The sequence below is a fragment of the Crotalus tigris genome, unplaced genomic scaffold (genome assembly GCF_016545835.1).
Source record: "Crotalus tigris isolate CLP2741 ecotype Arizona unplaced genomic scaffold, ASM1654583v1 scf7180000024439.5362192, whole genome shotgun sequence".
NCBI lineage: Eukaryota > Metazoa > Chordata > Lepidosauria > Squamata > Viperidae > Crotalus > Crotalus tigris.
Window position 1 is genome coordinate 3,352,423 of NW_024100609.1, and position 20,999 is coordinate 3,373,421.

General features: G+C 38.7%; 1 long non-coding RNA gene across 1 annotated transcript; it reads right to left on the reverse strand.

Moving 5' to 3' along the window:
- Nucleotides 1–10,630: 10,630 nt before the first annotated feature.
- Nucleotides 10,631–20,984, reverse strand: LOC120302871. The gene is made up of 2 exons (XR_005555249.1): nt 20,787–20,984; nt 10,631–12,126 (listed from the first exon to the last, which is right to left on the reverse strand). It is a non-coding gene; the product is annotated as an uncharacterized LOC120302871 (long non-coding RNA).
- Between the last annotated feature and the right edge of the window lie 15 nt (nt 20,985–20,999).

Here is a 20,999-nt window from a genome sequence, read left to right on the forward strand (position 1 = left end):
TATTGGGCATCTTGCCACCTTTTAAAAAAGAAAGTCTGAACTGCTTCGATGCTTTGACAGAAAGGAAACCTTTTGTGTTGAGAAGATTGAATTACATAGCCCTATGAAATCCTAAGCTAATATTGTAATGTTCCGCCTTGTTTTCCATATTTTGCAAAATATATATTTAAAGCAACAGAAGCTGAGAAAATTTTATTGTATACCTACAGTCAGTGCTTTTTTTTCTAAAAAAAAAAAAAAAAGGTGTCGGAACTCACACAAGTCATACAACCCGCCTTGCCTACCCTATAAGGTTCCATCCCAAAAAGGTGCTGGAACTCCGTCCTGGGCGTTCTATGACAAAAAAAGCTGCCTACAGTAGTGGAAGGAGTTGGGGACTATAGACAGCTTCTTCAGCAGTTCCCAAGAAGGTTCCAAACCCATTTGCACCATTCAAATGACCCTGAGGGCACAGACAAACCTCCAAATGAACTCAACAACTCTCAGAAAGAGGCTAACAATCAGATAACTGCAAGAAATATAAATCCATTCTCCACCGTTCAGTCAGAACTGAAGAAGCTTCTTGGATGAGGAGCGAAACATCTTCAAGGAAAAAAATCCAGTTGCCTTTTGAAAAAGCACCTTTGGGACGAGCATGACCTGGATGACTGAGAATCTTGTAGACCAGTGTTTCTCAACCTTGACAATTTTAAGGCATGTGGATTTCAACTCCCAGAATTCCACAGCCAGCGATGCTGGTTGTGGAATTCTGGGAGTTGAAGTCCACATGCCTTAAAATTGTCAAGGTTGAGAAACACTGTTGTAGACATTATAAGTCAAAATTCTCCAGAGTTTACTGTATCCAAAATGAGCAACTGTCATTCCCATTTGGCTCATTCTGCCTGCCAAACTCAAAATAAGGTTCTTTTTCTAACAAGCTGGAGTAAAAGCTTTGAAAAAGCCTTAGCTTATTTGCTAGGCACCCAACAAGCCAGGATATTTGAACAAAGCCTTCATTTAGTTGCTTCTGCTAATAGGATATTGGCTTATTTCTTTAATTCATAGATGGGTAACAATCTTGTGGCTATGTGCTACATTTCTAATTTATTTTTCCTCCTATGGTTGTGTGCTCTCTAGCCAGTAATCTTATGATTTCAGAGGATAGCTCAACTTCTCCAGATCCAAAAATTGTCCCTATTCTAGGATAAATGGAGAAATACATGCTTTGTATTTGTGTCCCAGAAAAACAACCCAACTACATAAACCAGTAAAAAACCTTCAACTCTCAGCTACTCTCCTAACATCTCATGAGGATGCTGGGGCCCCTAATAATAAAACAGGGTGGCTCATAATTTTTCCTTTTTTTATTTATTTTCTATTTATTATTCTTTAGCTTCAAAGACAAAATGCAAAGCAAAGAAAAAGAAAACTAACAAGCATCTGACACTACAAAAGAAACTGTGTGTACAAACAAACAAACACCCACCCCCAGATATTAAGTACATTATTAACAAAATCCAGCTTGGCTGAATGTTGACAAATATATCAGAAATCTAATGTGTTCTCTTCCCCTTACATATCAAGTCTACACATAATTATACACTTTCCCATCTATATTTAACAACAAAAATATTATATAAAAAGATATCTCTGCTATGGAAATCTGTCTGTTAATCATCTGTTATTGTATTTAATATGCAGAAAGTCCACAAACGGCTTCCAGTCTCTTATAAATTTGTCTCTAATCAATGCAGTTATTTTTTCCATCTCTGTCAATTCAGTCAATTTTAAAATCCACTCTTCCAACAGTCAGTGTGCTATTTGCCTTCCGATGTTTAGCGTAAACAATCCTCGCAGCGGTTACCATGTCAAGAAATAACCTCCCAAACTGTTTTTCATTTGTTTTGTTCATAATACCTAGAAGAAAGACTTCAGGTTTCATTAATATTTGTATTTTATTCTTTCCAAACAAACTTCATGATTAAAGGAGCCATATGAGAGAAGAAAGCAGAGGCCATGGTTTCCTCCCACTATATGCGCTAGAATAGCATCCCCCAACCTTTTAGGCACCAGGGACTGATTCCATGGAGAAAGGTTTTTCCGCGGACTGGAGGGGGTGTGGTTTCGTGTACGGCCTGCATCCCATGGATGGAGTTTCACTTGTTTGCATGGCCAGATTCTGGCATACTGCGGCCTGGTGAAGGTCCACGGACCGGGGATTGGGGACCCCTGCACTAGAATAACATGAATGGCCAATGGCCAAGGTATCCTGAACCTTCCAATGAAATAAAATGATGGCTGCTGAAAGGAATATAGTAGGCTGGACTCTTAGGAAGGAGGGAGTGCATTCCAGAGAAGTAAGAGGCAACTCAAGTCTATTTTGTGTGTGAGAAAGAGGTGAGAGAGACAGCCCCTCTCTAGTAGTTCACAGAATAAATGGTAGATGCAGACACTAGAGCACTCAGTCTGGCTACATTCTCTCTATTGGGAGAGAACCAGCTTAGGAGAACCACCACATGGCAATCTTGGTTTGGGGCCTGCCAAGCAGCCTCTAAAACTCAGTTCTGCTACCTTCAATTATGCCCTTTCTCAAAAGGTTGAAAGATTATGAAGTGGAAAACAAAAGTGAATATTGTAATGAAAAATAAATGTTCTAAAATTATCAGATGGTTAGAAATGAATTTTTGAAATGAATAGAATGGCAAAAAAGTATAATGGGCATGTTTTCTTTGCAAAATGCACAAGAAATATACTCTTTATTTGTAGCACAGAATTGTATAACCCTTTGGAAAGACTTTATCTCCTGTTGCCCACACAGGGTTGATTACTCAGCACTTGCTGTAATCTATATTGTTGCCAGCAGCCTAGGTGCTCTTCTCTTACTAGTCAGAGTGGTAGCTCTCACTACAGGAAAAGACACAGCTAGTCTCTAGCAAAAGAAAAACAAGGAGGCTGGGTGTGCAAAAATAGCACTCAGCAGACTTCCGGATTTGTTGACCCAAAAGTAAATATAATTTGAACAGCACACTAAGAAACAGGAAACGTATCTGCCAAGAAACTAAAACAGGACGAACTGATTAGAACAATTAGTCTTCCAGCTAATTGTTGACAGAAAACAAGACTATCAATGAAAGAAAGAAATTAGGATCTTCCAATAAGATAGCTTAAGTATTTGATTTTTTTATTTTTTTCATTATTTAATAAAAAATAATACAAAGGTGAAGTGCATGCACCAAAAGTATACTTATACAATACTACTTAACATTTTGGGGCTGGGTCAGACTACACTCTGAGCTACGTATTCAGTTATTTTTGCCTGGGGTGCAAATAGTTCATGGCTTGATGTGATGTACAAGCTCCATAGACCGAACTAATTGAGTGAACCATTTAACAGCGGATAAGGATGTAGTGTGAACACAGCCTTTGGATCTAGTTCTTTCCATATCCGAATTCTAAGGAAGATTCCAAAGGTTCCATTTCGTTTTAAGGAGAACATGCAGGGCACTTTTGAAGTTAGTGAGTAGAATGATAGAACATGCTAAATCAAAACCATATAAGTCTTAGGACTTGTCAACCCAGTCACTGATAAATCTGTTTAACCATTTAACAGTCTGAGCATAAAGATGTTCTGCCAACAAATGCAATGTGTAAATGCCAGTGTTTCTTTGAAAAAGACATCTAATGAACTTTTAGTTCTGATGTCTTTTTTGCTTGCCAAGAAGATGTTTATTCATTTCTTCCCTGGAAGAGCTTTATTAAAAAAAAAATCCAGTTATAGTTCAGATCATTTGTTTATAAAAAGCATTCACCCTCACACACAAATGACTGTTATCTATTTTGTAAGCTCTCTCTCTCTACTAGAAATGTTCCTGGATTTAAAAAAAAAAAATTCAGGAAATACCTGTTTGATCACACTGGAGCATCTTGAGTTTGGATAAGTTCTGTAGAGGGATGATTGGCTAAGTCAAACAAAGCTGAATTAATCTTAAAGGATGCAAAATGATTATTTTGAACATGACGGCCAGAAATGGGGTTGCCTCTTTCTATCTTGTATGAATCTGAAAATGGCAATTCTAAACTCACCAATTAAAAAACCTAGGTGGACAGGATGAAGCAACAGTAAAACATCCGCTAAATTAAAAGAGGCTTATTTCTGGATAGGTTTGGGTTATGCTGCAGTCATTAGCTGCCAATTTGCTCTTTGTGATTGGTGAAGAGACAGGAGAAGAGAGGTTTGTATTAAATCTTATCATTCTTGTCAATAGAGATTTTATAGTCATATAGCCAAACTATGGAAATAAGAACAGCTTTCAGCCTTGTGTACAAATCTATCAAATTCTGTATCGGTAAAAAGTTGAACTTCAGTCCATATGAGGTTGAGCAGGATTGGACAGTGCAGTGAATGAAGGAGATCGATGTTGCGTTTCAAAAGTAAACATTGAATCGCCTTCCATGACCCCCTTATTCAGTCCTACTTCAGCTCCAATGGACTGAAATCTCTCTCTGACTCTCTCCTTTCTCCCTACATCATTTGATTAAACAATTACCTCTCTCATAATTTTAGCCTGATATCACCAAAGGTGCTGACTGCCGTAGATAGAGATGCTGAATAAAAAGGATGAAGTTGTAGTTCAAAACAGAGTTGGGGAAGGTTGCAGATGAAGCACAGTGCTTACATTGTAAGTAAGGTTCTTTTCATTCTTTTTTTTCTAAATTCACAAAATACAAGATTTTTAGTTGGATGATATCTTTGAAAAACGACCTATGAAGCGTTCGCTTTTTGAAAGCCACTAATATATATCTCCAACAGGAAATGTCAAGTTTACTTTCAGCTTAGGTAGGAGATCATCCATTTCTTTAGGAAACATATTCTGTCATTACTGTTTACTTTGAAATACATTTTTATTAAACACACGCTTTGCCTCTGTGGGTTAACTTGAACACACTAAACTCTGGATTTTAAGACAAAATGGGGAAGATAGAAAGAAATGCAAACTTATGCAAACAGGTGGAATCTTGTAAAATGGATGGTGAGAAGGATGCTCTTATGACTCCTCTGAATAATGATCCATTTATCAGTTTACTTAGTGGCAAATTTCTATCTTCTCTATAGCAGCTCAGACTTTTTAGTCTATCTGCTCGATATAAGGTTTGTAGATAAATGCAATATTTGTGGTATTCCCTATTTCTTTGCAGTCCCATCTCTATAATCCTTTTACATTGTTTTCTGGGGAAAAGTGGGAGAATAGCTATCTGCTCCCCCCCCTAAGAACTGTACAGGTAGTCCTCAACTTACAACAGTTCATTTAATGATTATTCAAAGTTACAACGGCACTGGAAAAAGTGATTTATGACCATTTTTCACACTTACAACCACTGCAGCATCCCTATGGTCACATGATCAAAATTCAGATGTTTGGCAACTGACCATATTTATGACGGTTGTAGTGCCTTGGGGTCATGTGATCCACTTCTGCGGCATTCTGACAAGTAAAATCAGTGGGGAAACCAGATTCACTAAACAACCGTGTTACTAACTTGACAACTGCAGTGATTTACTTAACAACTGTGGCAAGAAAGGTTGTGAAATGGGGCAAAATTCACTTAACAAATGTTTCACTTGTGGTAGTAAGTCAAGGACTACCTTGTACTGATTCCTGACTTGCTGCGTATTATTGTGTACCATCTCTGATGATCTTCAGACCTGTAGACTTTTTTTTTAAAAAAAAAATTATTAGTTTTTTATTTCATACATTCAGTAATAATTTTTCAACCAACGTGCTGTCTGAGTTTACATTCGCTAATACATATTTAATTCCTAATCCTTTGTTCTTTCCTCTAGCCATCGATAAAATAAGTCCCAAGTTTGATAATATTCCTTTTTTTCTTTTTCTTTCAGTCTCATAGTCCAGGGCATTTCATCCTTTTCACCCATTGTACCACTTTTAGGATATGGCAACATCCGAGTACCACCAGTCGCCTAGCAAGGTGTCAAAAATTTGATGACCCAAAAAAAAAAAAAAAAAAGGAAAAAAGTGATAAAGTACAGGTAGTCCTCGACTTACAACAGTTTGCTTAGTGACTGTTTGAAGTTACAATGGCACTAAAAAAAATGCCCCCCAAGCCACAGCCAACAAAGATACCTGCCGGCCTGCCCGGAGGCGCTCTTCCTCCTGTCCGAGGTTTTCATTGTTGTGAGCATTTCTGTTGAGGATTGGCAGTGGGAGTGGGGTGGGGGATGTTTGGTTTTTATTCCCCGTCTGCTGGGTGGTTGCAGCAGGTTTTGGTCACTTCACATGACCCTGGGACACTGTGACCGTCATAAATATGAATCAGTTGCCAAGCATCTGAATGTAAATCACAAGACCCTGGAGATGCTGCAAAATTCCAGCTGATCGGCGCTTCTTCAGGGCTCAGCAGAAGCACCAGGATCAGAGCTGAGCTCCAGCTGGAGCCTGGCTCTGATCCTGGCACTTCCGCTGAGCCCTTACAGCCCTGCAGCTCCAGCCATCTCTCCCTCAGGCTTGTGCAGTGCTGCCACCGGTTCGGCTCATTCCCCTCCTCCACTACCACTTTTCTAGGATGCTTGTGTACCACCTGCCAGGTGCCAATGTACCACAGGTGGTACCCGTACCACTGGTTGAAAAGCCCTGTCATAGTCAGTCTGTCCATCTCTGTGCATTCTAGTATTTTTTTGATTATTTCTTCATCTGATGGTATTCCTTCATTTTTCCAGTATTGCGCAAACATAATTCTTGCCACTGTTGTGACATGCAAAATCAAATATAAGCTTTGTTTGTTACTCTTTTCTGGCATTATACCTGATAAAAAAATTTCAGGTTTAAACTCTACCTGTTCTCCCAACATCTTTTCTAGCCAGGTATGAATCTTTTTGCAATAACTCTTTACTTTGTCACATGTCCACCAAACATGATAATACATGCCTAACTTAATGTTTACATTTCCAACATCTATCTGACATGTTTTTAAACATTTTTGCTAATCTTGCCACTGGCAAGTGCCATCTATAAGACATTTTATATAAGTTTTCTTTGTAGGAAGTTAACATTGTCAGCCTGTAATTTCTTTCCCATAGATTTTGCCATTTTTCTAATTCTATATTATATCCCAGTGATGGCGAACCTTTTAGAGACCGAGTGCCCAAACTGCAATCCAAATCCCACTTATGTATTGCCAGGTGTCGGGTGGGCATTGTTCTGCCAGGTGGGTGTGGTCCGCTGGGTGTGGCTATGGTGGTCATGGCAGATGGGTGGGTGTGGCCAGGGTGGGTGTGGCCAGCTCAATGTTGCTCCTGGGGAGGGATGCCTGTGGGGGCCGGGCAGGGTTGGGGGAGATCCAGGGGGGTCTCTGGATGGTGGGGCAGTGGGAGGAGATTCGTCCTGCGGGGTGAGGCAAGGTGAGGCAAGGCAGGGTGGGGGTGCCATTGTCACAGGGCAAGGCGAGGCAGGGGCCAGGGCGGCTGCTGCCTGACACCATCAGCCCCCGCACACAGAGGCCAGCGAGAGCATGGATGCATCCGGCCACGTGGGACCTCAGTGAGTTAGCAGGCAGCTGGTTGAAGAGGATGGTTGCCATCTCCAGGACATGGCACGCGTGCCCACAGAGAGGGCTCTGAGTGCTGCCTCTGGTACGCGTGCCATAGGTTCACCACCACTGTTATATCCAAAATTTTTCACCAATCTTATCATTGTTTCTTTAACTTGTTTGCTTTCCATTTTCAAAGTTAATAGAAAATTATACATTTTTCTTAATTAGTTTCTCATCAGAAGTTAACAATGTCTTATCAAACATAGTTTGTTCCTTGTAAAATCCATACAGTTTAACATCTTTATCATATCTAGCTTGCATTTGTAAATGTGCCAACCATGATAGATTGATACCCTGATTTTCCATTTCTTGTTTAGATTTCTTGTTTAAATTCCCTTCAGAGTTTAAAATATCTCTATATGTCCAGATTTTTTCAAAGTTCACTAAATTTGGATGTCAAATGCTTCCATTGTTGACAACCACCCTGGAATTTTCAAATATATTTTAGATTTTATTTTTTCCCATGTTGTTAATAATGCATTTCTTATATAATGATTTTGAAAATATTTATGAACTTTATTTTTCCCATAACATAAAAAAGCGTGCCACCCCAATTGTAAATCATGCCCCTCCAGATATAACAGCCTTTTATTTCTAAGAGTTATCCATTCTTTTACCCATGTTAATGCAGATGCTTGATAATATAAAACCTACTCCGGTAGACCAAGTCCTCCATTTTCCTTGGCATCCTGTAACATTTCATCTTAATTCTCGTTTCCTTTCCTTGCCAAATAAATTTCAAAATTAGTGAATTTAAGTCTTCCCAAAAAATTTTTTTCAAGTTTTATCGTTATTGTTTGAAATAAGAATAAAAGTTTTGGTAGTATGTTCATTTTCACTGTAGCAATTCTTCCTAGTATTGACAATTGCAAGTTTTTCCATTTTTCCAGATCCAGTTTTATTTGATTCAATATTGTGTAATTATCTTCTTTTACTGTTGAATATCTTGCTGTTAAATGTATTCCCAGATATTTGACCTTTTTAACTATCTGCAGTGCTGTTTTTTCCGACATTTGTTTTTTTTATCTGTAAGGTTTTTAACTATTACTTTGGTTTTTTCTCTGTTTATTTTCAGTCCTGCCATTTCTCCATATTGTTCTATCTTTCCCAATAGTTTAGGAATCATCTCCAAAGGTTCTTCAAAAAAATAAATACTAAATCATCAGCAAATGCTTGTAGTTTATATGTTTTGCCTTTTAATTCTAGCCCTTTAATTTCTGTAACTTGTCTAATATTTCTATTTAAAACTTCCAGAGTAAAATAAATAACAATGGAGATAATGGGCATCCTTGCCTTGTACCTTTTCTTACCTCAAAGTTCTCAGTATAGTCTCCATTCACAATCACTTTCGCTGTTTGTTTATTGTATATTGTTTTTATCATGTTTGTAAAATTCTGTCCAAAGCCCATTATTTGTAATTGCTGAATCATAAATTGCCAGGAAACATTATCAAATGCCTTTTGGGCATCTAGAAATATTAATGGCAGACCTGTAGACTTTTGTTATCCAATTACAGCCACAATGTACATCACACAAAAAAATCTCTGCACCGTTCTCTCTCCAAAACTTTTACAAAGAGTGGGAAAATACGTAAAAGGGGAAATTTAACCCTGTTGAGCCACAGAAGTCATAAAATATCTGAAAAGTCTCCGAGAAGAAGAAGCAATTACTTTTGTTGTGCAACATTTGAACCTCTGAGGATGGATTAGTAGAAGCCAGGAATCATATTTCTGTGATAAAATAGGTTGATTTAAAGCAATAGCAGAAATCCCCAGATATTCTCTTGTAACAGCTTACTGTCCGGATGGGCACAATATGATAGTACTAAAAAGGAAATAGTATTAACATACGGGGGGCAGACAATATCACGGAACTGAGGCCAGCTGTGCAGCTGAGCCTGTTTATTGAATTAACAAAAGTGCTCCTCTGAACTATGATTATGGCAGATCATGGATATGTAGCAAATACCAATGTAAAAGAGCTTTCCCCATGCAAATCATAAACACTGCCTTTACATAGGATCACTGAAGATACAAAGGCAAACAGTTCAACTTCCAGGAGTCATGCCTCCTAAAAAAAAGATTTGAATGATAAAAATCTACCTTTTTTTAATTATAAAAGCTGGCGGGGTGGGAGGAGACTCTCTCAGATATCTATTTATGGATAGTGTAATTGCAGATGTGCTGCCTGTTTTTATACGGCTTCCTTTTATTCTTGAGGCCATAGAAACTAAAACAAGCACAGACATATCCCTCATATAATTCCCAAGGCACCACTCCCTGATGTCCATGATGGTATCTCCACAAAGGAGTTCACACCCTATTTAGAAGTCTCTGCCTTTGATGAAACAACCCTTTTCTTTCTGTTCTGAAAGGCTACATTGAGGATGCACAGCCTCAATCCTAACAGAAGGTGGGCCCAATTCTTTGGAGGATGCTATTTGTACAGAAACCTACGTATATTCAGATCTATTTTTGACATAGACTCTAAACACAATGTTGTTATTCTATACATGAGCTATTTACATGGCAAGAAACCACAGGAATCATTAGAATTAGCTAGACTGCAATAGCACACTGACAACTTTCAGCTATAAAGATGCTAACCTACCTTCCTACTTTGGCATTAGCTTCAGATTTGTCGATTTGTGTGTCTTTGTATGCAGCAAATACTCAAAAGTTGCTTATTGTTACTTGAAACCCAAAAGCCTTGACAAATCACTGCTTTGTTGTGAAGAAAATCCTATTCATGGCACAAAATCTATCATTTTTCCCCACTGGGAAAATAGTCAGTTGACAGTATTTTTGGAGTGAATTGTGAAGGCCACGAGGTTTGTAATGGGACTGTATCTAGGACAATCCTGTAATAGACTAACATCTTACCTCTTCCCATCCTTTAAACAAAAAGGCATATAATTATTTTTAATACAGTTGTTTATGCTAAAATAGCATTCAAGCCAAATACAGCCTCTGGGGATTCCTTGATTAGCTCAGTTCCCATCACCCAGGCCCCAGTGTTTTAAGAACAGACGATTGTAGATAAGCACAGTTACCATCTTCTGGTTTAATAAAATAGTTAACATTTTTCTATCAGATCCAATGGATCATTTTTTAAAATTACACTGCAGGCTGGAAATTGATTTCTTCCTGGGCAAAGAGGAATAAGCTCTCCTCAGGAAACGCTGGGCCTCCTCTTCGTAATCTCCCTCTCTAGTAAGATTTCGGAAATAAGTCCGTTAGGAGTTTCCTAATGGCTGCCTGCCTTAACATTTGCGGCAAAAATATAGAGAGTGTTGTGGCACCTTAAAATTAATAGGACTATAAGCTGTGCGTCACATGAAGTAGACTATGGCCCTAAAGGATGAATGTGACTATTTTCACAGTACTATTGACCTGTAGTTGGTGGCAACAGCTAGTGGACCCAAAGCTAAACAAGGTTGGCTTGGTTACTACTTGGATGGGGAACACCAGGGAATCTTAGGGTTGCAGATGAAGCTACGGTAGGAAGATAAGAAAATATGAAAGAGGGCAATGGCAAATCAGTTCTATACTGTTGCCAGTTATCCAAAATGGAGCTTGACTCAAGACAGAGGACTTTTTTCAGATGCTGCTTCTTTAGTCTCTTTTCCATTGTCAGTATGTGTGAATGTAGGGAAAGGGGCAAAGGGAAAGCGAACATGTTACTGGCATTTATTTCTTTCTCAGAGATTTGTCCACACATTAGTATGTCCACTAATTCAAAAGAGGTCCTTGTTGCCATTTCGCTCTGATAATTTATCCATTTGGGATAATGATTATGGACAGATAGTGGAGAAGGCATCTAAGTCGTATGTCCTTCACATCTCTTCACAATGGAAAAGACCAAAAAAAAGACCCAATGTAAAGTGCCTGGCAATTGCTTTAAATGCTAATGGAAGATGCATGCAGGGGTCTTCTAATGAAATATATAAAACCACAGTTATTTCAGAACATTTGATTCAGTTCTGCTTCATCAGGAGCTTCAACAGCTAATCTGTAGCTTCTGATATTGATCTCCCATTGACTCATTACCCCTAGCACTAATCTCAGTCTTTAAGGAATATCATAATTTTGTACAGATCTGCAGAGGCACCACCTGTTCCCTTGATATTCAGGACTTTTCAGGCGCTTACATAGGCAGTGTGTAGAGAGGGGGTAATTTATTCAAACTCATTTTAATATAGCAGTGTATATAGCTAATCCTTTTTACACTGTTGCACTATTGTCTGTTGCTATTTCCCACAGAAGCAGCAATTCACAGATATTATAGCAGATTGGGCAGGGTGTTTGATGAGCTTTTGTTCTACATTTTATGGAATAATATAGGTAGTCCTTGATTCACAACAGTTCATTCAGTGATCGTTCAAAGTTACAGGGGCATTGAAAAAAAAGGGACTAATGACTATTTTTAACACTTACATCCGTTGCAGCATCCCCATGGTCATGGGATCAAAATCTGGATGCTTGGCAACTGCTTTATAGTCATGATGACTGCAGCGTCCCAGGGTCAGGTGAACACCTTCTGACAAACAAAGTCAATGAGGAAGACAGCTTCAACAACCATATTACCAACTTAACAAATGCAATGATTTACTTAACAACTGTGGCAAAAAAGTCATAAAATGGGGCAAAACTCACTTAACAAATGTTCCACTTGGCAACTTAAATGTTGGGCTCAATTGTGGTCGTAATTCAAGGGCTACCTGTGGATTTCTGGGAAGGTTATATTGTGAAAAATCTGCTCAATGGCCAAGTGGCATGAAAGAGACGAAAGCCTCTCCACTATTTTGGTTATCTGGATTTTTGCTGCCCAAATCTGAAAGCCTTGAAAGAAGGCTCTATTTCATTTTCTTTCTGATCCCAAAGTTTGGTGTATTCCAAAAAGGGGAAATGGCTTACAGTGCAGTACAGCTCTTCAGCCAGCATCATGCAGAATCATTCAATTTTTTTTTTATTGAAAATTTTTAAAACAACAAAAAATAAAACAACCCTCCCCCAAACCCTCCCAAACCACCCCCCTCCATCCCCCCCCCGAGCTTCCCAGAGCTGAATATAGGCTTAATTAAAATTTTTAAAATTCTAAAAAAAAATTAATCAACTTATAAGGTAATTAACAATAAAATATATATAACAATAAAAACATATACATTAAAAAATACTTAGAAAAAAAAGAAAAAAAAGAAATAAAGGAAAAGAAAAGAAAGAAAGAATACAATCTATAAAATATCAAATTTAAATACAAGTTATGAAAAAGCTAAATGGTATTTTTATAGCCAATTTATATTGTATGAAATTTATCCATTTTTCCCATACGGCAAAAAATTTCTCTTGTGATTGCTCCTTTAAAAAAGCCGAAATCTTTGCCATTTCCGCCAGATAAGAAACTTTAAAAAACCACTCTTGCAAGGTAGGCAAAGATTCCTTCTTCCAATATTGCCCTACTAACAGCCTTGCGGCTGTAATTAAATTTAACATCAATATAATCTCTTTAGTATCACAATCAGTAACAATACCTAACAAAAATAATTGTGGGGTAAATTTTACCCTCCTTCTAAAAATTCTTTGAATATTCCACCATATCTTAATCCAAAAAGCTTTTATATTTTTACACGACCACCAGATATGATAGTAAGTAGCATCCAAACATCCACATCTCCAACATTTAGGCTGTAAGTCAGGATACATACGAGACATTTTTTGTGGATCAAGGTGCCATCTATAAAACATTTTATAAAAATTCTCCCTTAAGTTCTGGGCTTGCGTAAATTTAACATTTCTCACCCAGATAATTTCCCAGGTATCCAATAGAACTGGTTCACCAAAATTTTGTGCCCATTTAATCATACAATCTTTGATTAATTCTGATTCTGAATCCAGTTCCACTAGAACCCCGTAAATTCTCTTAATATGAGTTCGCCTTTGATCTTTTACTTGTTTAAAGAGATTCTCATCTTCTCTAAGCAAGCCTGTATTGCTATGAATCATTCAATTTTTATAAATCAAGGTTGTTGCAACAACGGCGAACCAGGGGTAAGTTCTTTTTTTTCCTGATGTTTGTTAATGAACAGGAAGAGGAAGAAGTAATGGAAAAACAAAGGGTTTGATTCTAAAGGGAGACAGGAGTAAATAACAGGCATTTGGTTAGTCAGAGGATTCCAGTATAGAGGAAGGAAGTTATTAGAGGAGATTGGGTGGCGAGTTAGCAGCTGCAAATATATGGACTTATAAACAACAGTAATGGTCTGGCACATTATTTCCTGCTGTAAATTCTAATTAAGAACAAATGAAATAATGAAAACTGCACACACATTCACACGCCCGTGAGGGTTCTTTGCTCTCCAAGGACTGGACAGTGTAGCAAATCTGTGCACAATACTTTATTGCAGCACACACCTTCTGCAAAAACAAGCTACTGCTCTGGGTCAACTTCAGCCTTCTAGGACTTTGCAAGGTGATGTTGCCTGGCAAATATGTCTTTAGCACTCTCTCCTTTAATACACAGTCTTTTAATGCTCAGTTCAGACCAAAGTCTCAAAGACTTTAAAGCAGGGGTCTTCAAACTTGGCCCTTTTATGACTTGTGGACTTCAACTCCCAGAATTCCTCAGCCAGCATGCCTGGCTGAGGAATTCTGGGAGTTGAAGTCCACAAGTCATAAAAGGGCCAAGTTTGAAGACCCCTGCTTTAAAGTAACATGCAACCTTTGCCTTTTCTCAAATGTTCTTACACTAGTTGGGACAAATTGCTGTTTCTTTATGGTTGCTCCTTTTCTAATTTTTGCAGAGCTCCAGGCAACTCCCACCAACTGCTTGAGATCCTCACAGTTGAATGAAAGTCCTCTTGCCTGATTGTAGAAGCTGCCGATCACAAGATGTGGCTTCCTCGATTCCTCGTTGGTAAGCCTTGTTTTCACTTTTCCTGCTCCACACCCCCCCCCTCCCACTTGGTCTTGGCATTTGCTTCTGTAAACTCAAAGGACTGAGTGGGATGAGGCTGCCTCTGGATGGGTCAGCATGTCCTTGAAAACACCAGGTTTGGCTTAATTAGCCAGGCAGCTGGGACAGTGGCTTGGATGCCTTTGAGTGCAGTTCTTGGGGAATGGAGAATGCCTGAAGTAAGGGGTGTGTGTGTCTGTGTGTGTGTGTGTGTGTGTGTGTGTGTGTGACTTGTCTGCCTGACTGCAGCCACTTTTGAAAAGAGCTCAACTTCGCTCTCTCACACCACCCAATTCCAAACAGAAACCCAGAAGCATGAGATATCACAATGTCTTGTGTAAAATGCATAATGGCATGCCACAGTATGGGTCATCCATTTTACTGTCCATATTAGGTTGTACTTGCAAGATTATCAAGGTATTTAAATTGATGCCCAGGCCTTTTGCTAACAGTCTCCTTCTAAAGTGGCTGGGAGAAAAGGTGCCTGGGATTTTGACATTTAAATTTCATGGAAGACATATGGAGATGAAGACTGATTTCTTCAAATGTATGGCTATTTAATTATTTTGAAATAAAAAGTCCCCAGCAGTCTGATGATAAACACATTTATTAAGACAAAGACATCTCAGTAGATAGGATTTCAGGTACCTTGAAAATCTTTGGTGCTGCAACACCCCCAGTTGGCTCTCTGACTTTGTTTTACGTGCTATAAAGAGTGAGTAGACAGAAAAGACCTTTTGGGGGAAAACAAATTTGACCTGTTCATTGGGAAAGATTGAAGGCAAACGAGGTCCAGGCAGAAGAAGAATGTCATGGCTTCAAAATCTAAGGGACTGGTTTGGACAAAACTCAGCAGGACTTTTTCGTGCGGCTGCTGATAAAAACAGGATCGCCAACATGATCGCCAACGTCCAATAACGAATATAGCACAAGAAGAAGAAATTGGAACTGAGTTGATGATGGGGGAGGATATGTAGAGGATGGGGTTTTGCTGTTTGTTTTCTTTATTTACTTGCAGCCATATGTACTGCTACCAAAAAGAACAGAATTGCTGATATTTACCCAATATATTTCCTTTCAACTAAATTGGTCCAGCTGTCTTGGATTATAATCAAGGAGGATCCTTGCAATCAATCATCACTGCATTTTTAGTTCAACAATATCGGTATGGCACAAATTGGGAATGAATGGGATAGGAGAATTTAAAGTACAGATTTGGAAGTGTATAAAGAAAAGTGTCTTGGGAGATTTGAGAGAAAGAAGTTAACTGCCACTTCGTCCCGTTTCCATTGTTTGTTTGTTTGACTGATTATGTGCCATCGAGTTGTTGCTGACGCTTAGCTACCATATAGATGGATTTTCACACACTATGATGTCTCCCTAACTTAGCCCTTCAAATTCTCCAACATTGTACCAATTGTCACTATAACTGAGTCCATCCACCTTGCTGCTACCGATAATTGTCTTCTTTAATTTCTTCCGCCTTTCCCAGCATTACAGCCTTGTCCAAAGAAATTTCTTGCACAATGAGTATGAACATTTTTGCCTCAAATGAGATCTCTGGGTTGATCAGTAATCCACTGGTTTCTTTTCTTATCTATGGTATTCTCGGGAGTATTCCCCAATATCAAATTGCAAAAGTAGCAAAACGGTTTCTATCCTGCTTCTTCAAAGTCCAAGTTTTGCTTCCATAGGGTATCACATGGAATATTGTTGCTTCCACTATTCTGATCTTTGAAGGTATGGACACATTGGGAAAGAGGAGTAGAAGCTGCCTAAACAATAATCAGACAACACAGGCAGGAGCTTCCAGTGGCTTAATAGTCAAGAGAAATAAACCTAAGAAGGACCCACCCTAATGGATTAATCCAAGAGTCTTCAAACTTGGCCCTTTTATGACTTGTGGACTTCAACTCCCAGAATTCCTCAGCCAGTGTGCCTGGCTGAGGAATTCTGGGAGTTGAAGTCCACAAGTCATAAAAGGGCCAAGTCTGAAGACCCCTGGATTAAGCAGTTAAATATGGCAATGGGATGTTTGTGCCTTCAGATTTACAAAATGTAGCCTTACAATAAAGTAGAATTAGTTCATCTAATCCAGGGGTGTCAAACTGCTGTCCCGTGGGCCGGATACGTCATGGCGAAACCATGCCTTCCCCATTGCCGGCAATAGAAAAAAGTTATGTCGCGACACATCACGTGACATAGCAAGTTTGACACCCCTGATCTGGTCTTATTTCCTGTCTGGTCTCCCCGGAAGTCTAACAATATATCACAATATCTAAACATCTTTTGCAAGGCCTTCATGGCTGGGGCTTTTAATATCTTCATTCCATTCATAATTCACATCTCATATTCAAATGCATGGATCATTTCTATAATACATAGCTATTGCTAAGATAATAACTCAGACCATCTCTGTGGACAGGCCAGGGCACCCTTGATAGACATTCTGCATTATACAGCAGGAAAAAAAATAGCAAGGGAAATAATTACTCAGTGAAAAAAGGTAACTTTTAGAGTTCCCTTAAAAGTTAGTCACAACGTAATGCATCAGTAGATTCAGCAAAATGTGGCTGCATAGTAGATATTAAGCAAAGGCTGAATTAAGCCAAGTTGGAAGAGTAGGCTGGGATGCTAACATCAGCGTACGATGTGGAGAATGATCGTGTTATCATTTCTCACAGGAGGTAAAACAATCAAAGTTTGCTCTTTAGTAAAGAGCACAAATCTAGAGTACAGGGCTATTTTTGCATTTTATTAGGCAATGTTATGTTTTTCTTGAGATACCCTGACTAAATTTGAACACTGCCAGTATTACAAAAATGGTATTTCACATAGACTATGCTCTATAATTGGTACCAATAAAACCTTTCAGTTGTATTCAGATCCATTCATACTTTTTCAGATGCAAAAAAAGAAATAGGATTGTATGTATGGTGCCTGAAACTAACGAGAGATATGATTTGACTTAAAGCTGTTATCTCACCTTTCACTCCTGTAAAAAGTACTTTCTAGGACCCAAAGGTTTATGAAAGCTAAATGCTCAGTTCAAATTCCTTCAGAGATGTTTGATGACTGACATTCCAGCCTAGCTCTTGTGGTGATAAAATGGGGCAAGCCATTTACACCAAACCTTGTACTTCAAAGGAAGGATGTGATAACAAAGGAATACAATTTGTGCACAGATAACAATGCTTTGGAGATCTGAACAATCTCATTTTACTAGGAGGAAGCAGAACGTTGTTGTTTTACATTCTGTTATTTGGCAAGAATCCACCCATGAGTCATCATGAAACCGCACCTTTTCTGTAAACCTTATTTGGAAAAGTGAGGGCGGGAACTGGATTACAGAGGCTGTGGGAAAAGGCTTGGCTCTAATAAAACATTATCTGCTCCTTCCTAATTTTAGAATTAGCCACAGGCCATTTATTTGGGCATTGATTTTCAATGTTTCTAAATTCTTCAGTCACGAAAGGGAATACACGAGGACAATTCCAAGACCAGGTCAAACTGCCCTTTTAGCTTAAGCAACGGAATTCCAATTCCACCCAGAAAAGGGAAACAAAAGGCAAAGCTTAATTTCTTATTACATTAGGTAAAGGGAAGGGCAAGAGTCAACTTGCTCATCTTCTCACTACTCCCAAGGATTCCAGGACAGTTTTCTGTCAACTCCTTGGCAAAACTGGGAGAGAGAAAAAATAAAGCTTCCAATGACAAAATTGGATCATCTTTGCAGTTTCCACAAATCCAAAATGGCAGCCATGCCAAATATGGCCATGGTCCTAAGCTTCTATAAAAACGCAACAGGGCCTTTCCCCTTTTCTGACATAGAAAAGAACTTTACTCTATTGGCATTTGTGGGCCAAGCATTTGTAGAGTTCCAGCAAGCTCACGTCACCTGGGAGTATATAATGCATTCCAGTTTCTTGGGAGGAAGATTAGAGTCAGCATTGGAAATATCTCTCTTCTGATATCTCTTTGAAGGGATTTTCCCCATTTGCCTCTAATCATGGTGCAAACATATTCTCAGAACGTTCTTTTTCTGCTTGTCCAGGATGTCTGCTTATTTGTAGGGTTTACATACAGCATAGCTTCAGTCTGACTGGCTGTAAGCAACATATATCTGAGCTGAAGAGCAATGGAACTCCAAAGGCTTTCTAAGACAGACAGACATTTCAAAGCTTTTAGAACATCCTAGGCTGGGGGCTACTCGTGGTTCAGGAGTCAAGCTGTTTGGGAGCGGAGATGCTCCTGCAGTGCATGACCGCTTGACAGGCAGTCAACCTGCCCGGCCAATGAGCAAGACAGCTTTAAGTTATCCTTATTACAAAATCATCTATAGGAGATGACCAGGCAGAGCCCAAGAGTGGGGTCAAATGCATCATCAGTTTGGAGTCATTCCCACAAGACACTTAAATCCACCCACCCCCTGTGAACCCCGTAGACCAGGGGTAGGCAATCTTGGCTCTTTTATGACTCGTGGACTTCAACTCCCAAAATTCCTGAGCCAGCATTGAAGTCCACAAGTCATAAAAGAGCGAAGGTTGCCTACCTTGCCATAGACCCTTATCTAGTACCAATTTGGCTTGACTGTTAGTAGATCAAATTCTTGTGTATAGGTAGCATGAAATAAAATTTTAGCACTTTGAACTCTACTTCTGTTTCACTGCTTTGAAACCCCTATGTAGGGATAGGGAGCTGCAATCAAGACAACCAATTTTATACTGGTATAATTTTCACCTGGCTTAAATATGATGAATAGCACTTCAGTTCAAGGGTGCGAAAAGGCCTGATCTCATGAACTAATGGTACTGCCTCGATTTAAGAGAGTTTGCATTATGTTTGGTTGTTTTTGATGGAGGAGGGACGTTGTTTGAGCTCCCTTTGGAGGAAGAAAAATAGAAAAGTACAATTATTTATGTAATAATGAACAACAATGATAATAACCTTAGGAACTTAAACCTTGAAGTTTTAACAATCTGTAGGGTTTGGATTTTTTTTTATCAACATGCATGGGAGAGTGCTTTAGTACGTAGTGTATGAAGTTTTTCCTTAAGGAAGTATTACTCTATATTTAGACTGCACAGGGTGGTTGAAAAAAAAATAGTATCAGGAAGGAAAGAGTAGGAAAGAAAAACAGCAGTAAAGGCTAATATATGTACCTCAGGTTGTTTCAGCTGAAGGTAGATTGGTCCAAAGCTTATGATTTTGGAGACAGACAGGAAAGAAACCTCAGAGCTTCTGTTACATTAGAGAAAATTTCAAATATAGAACAGGGAGTTATTTAAGAGAGAACAATGTTAATAAAGCAAGAGGAGAAGACTGATGGAGAAGACAAGAATATGGGCAACTGATATTTTGTCTTGGGATTTGCAATAAACCACCCACAATGAGTCAAGAGCAGTTGACGAGTTTTGTCAGAAGCCTTGGCGTCACTCATGCACACTTTGACATTTTTCCATGTTCTGATGGCAGTAATCCTGCCCTGCATGCAGTTGCCTTAACTTGTTTACTGTTGAATACAAATGGCTTATGTGAATGTTTGTTCTCTGCTCAGTTAGTGAGCAAAAGGGCTCTATGACCAACCCCTTTCAGATTTCTTTAGTCCTTCTTTATGAACTCGGCCTGTCTGTCTCTGGATAAAGGGACCTGAGTGTATATAGATAAGGCAATCAAAATGCTATAATGTCTTTCTTTAAAATATGCTTTCTGCAAATTGAGAAGGGTGGACCCTCCCTCCCCCAAAAGGCTAATAGTGCCTCCGTTTTTATTTCAGATACTGGTAACCTCACAGAAGGCTATATAAACTTTTTACAATCTGTGGTTTAGTTTTTGAAGCACCAAAGATACTCTCTTTTAGTCTGTTAATAATACTGATGTTCTTATTGTGAAATGTTTTGATTTTGGTTTTATGGTCACCCAGAGCCACGTTTGTGAGATTGTCGGCTACATAAATGTGAGGAATGAACAAACAAAATAATTAAATAACGATTAGAGTATCATTCCTGTCTTTCTCTCAGAGTTGTCCAGGATAGTATATCAAAATAATAATTGTGCAAAATAATACAACTATAACATTGCTGTACAACAAAGCTTCCAGTAATAGCTTTAACAACCCAATATGTTAAACAATCATTAGGAACATAACAATACTTTAGTTTTAAAGCAACATTATTTCTTATTCGACATATGGAAGTCAATTGCACTTCTTCCCCTGAAAGAGAATTAAAATATCAGGAAGGCCTTACCAATGTCCAGTCAGCATCCCGTGGGCTTTACCCAGGGGGAGGATCATAAATTGGGAATGTGTCTGATTTCAGTTCATGTACTAGCCACGGGTATATGGGTTTCATGTCTGAAGCACTTTGTCTTTATGCATGTTTAAAATACAGTTTGTTTTTTGGGCACCTTGAATTTGTCATGTTCTGGAGATGATTCAAGAGAAAATTCTGCAAATATTA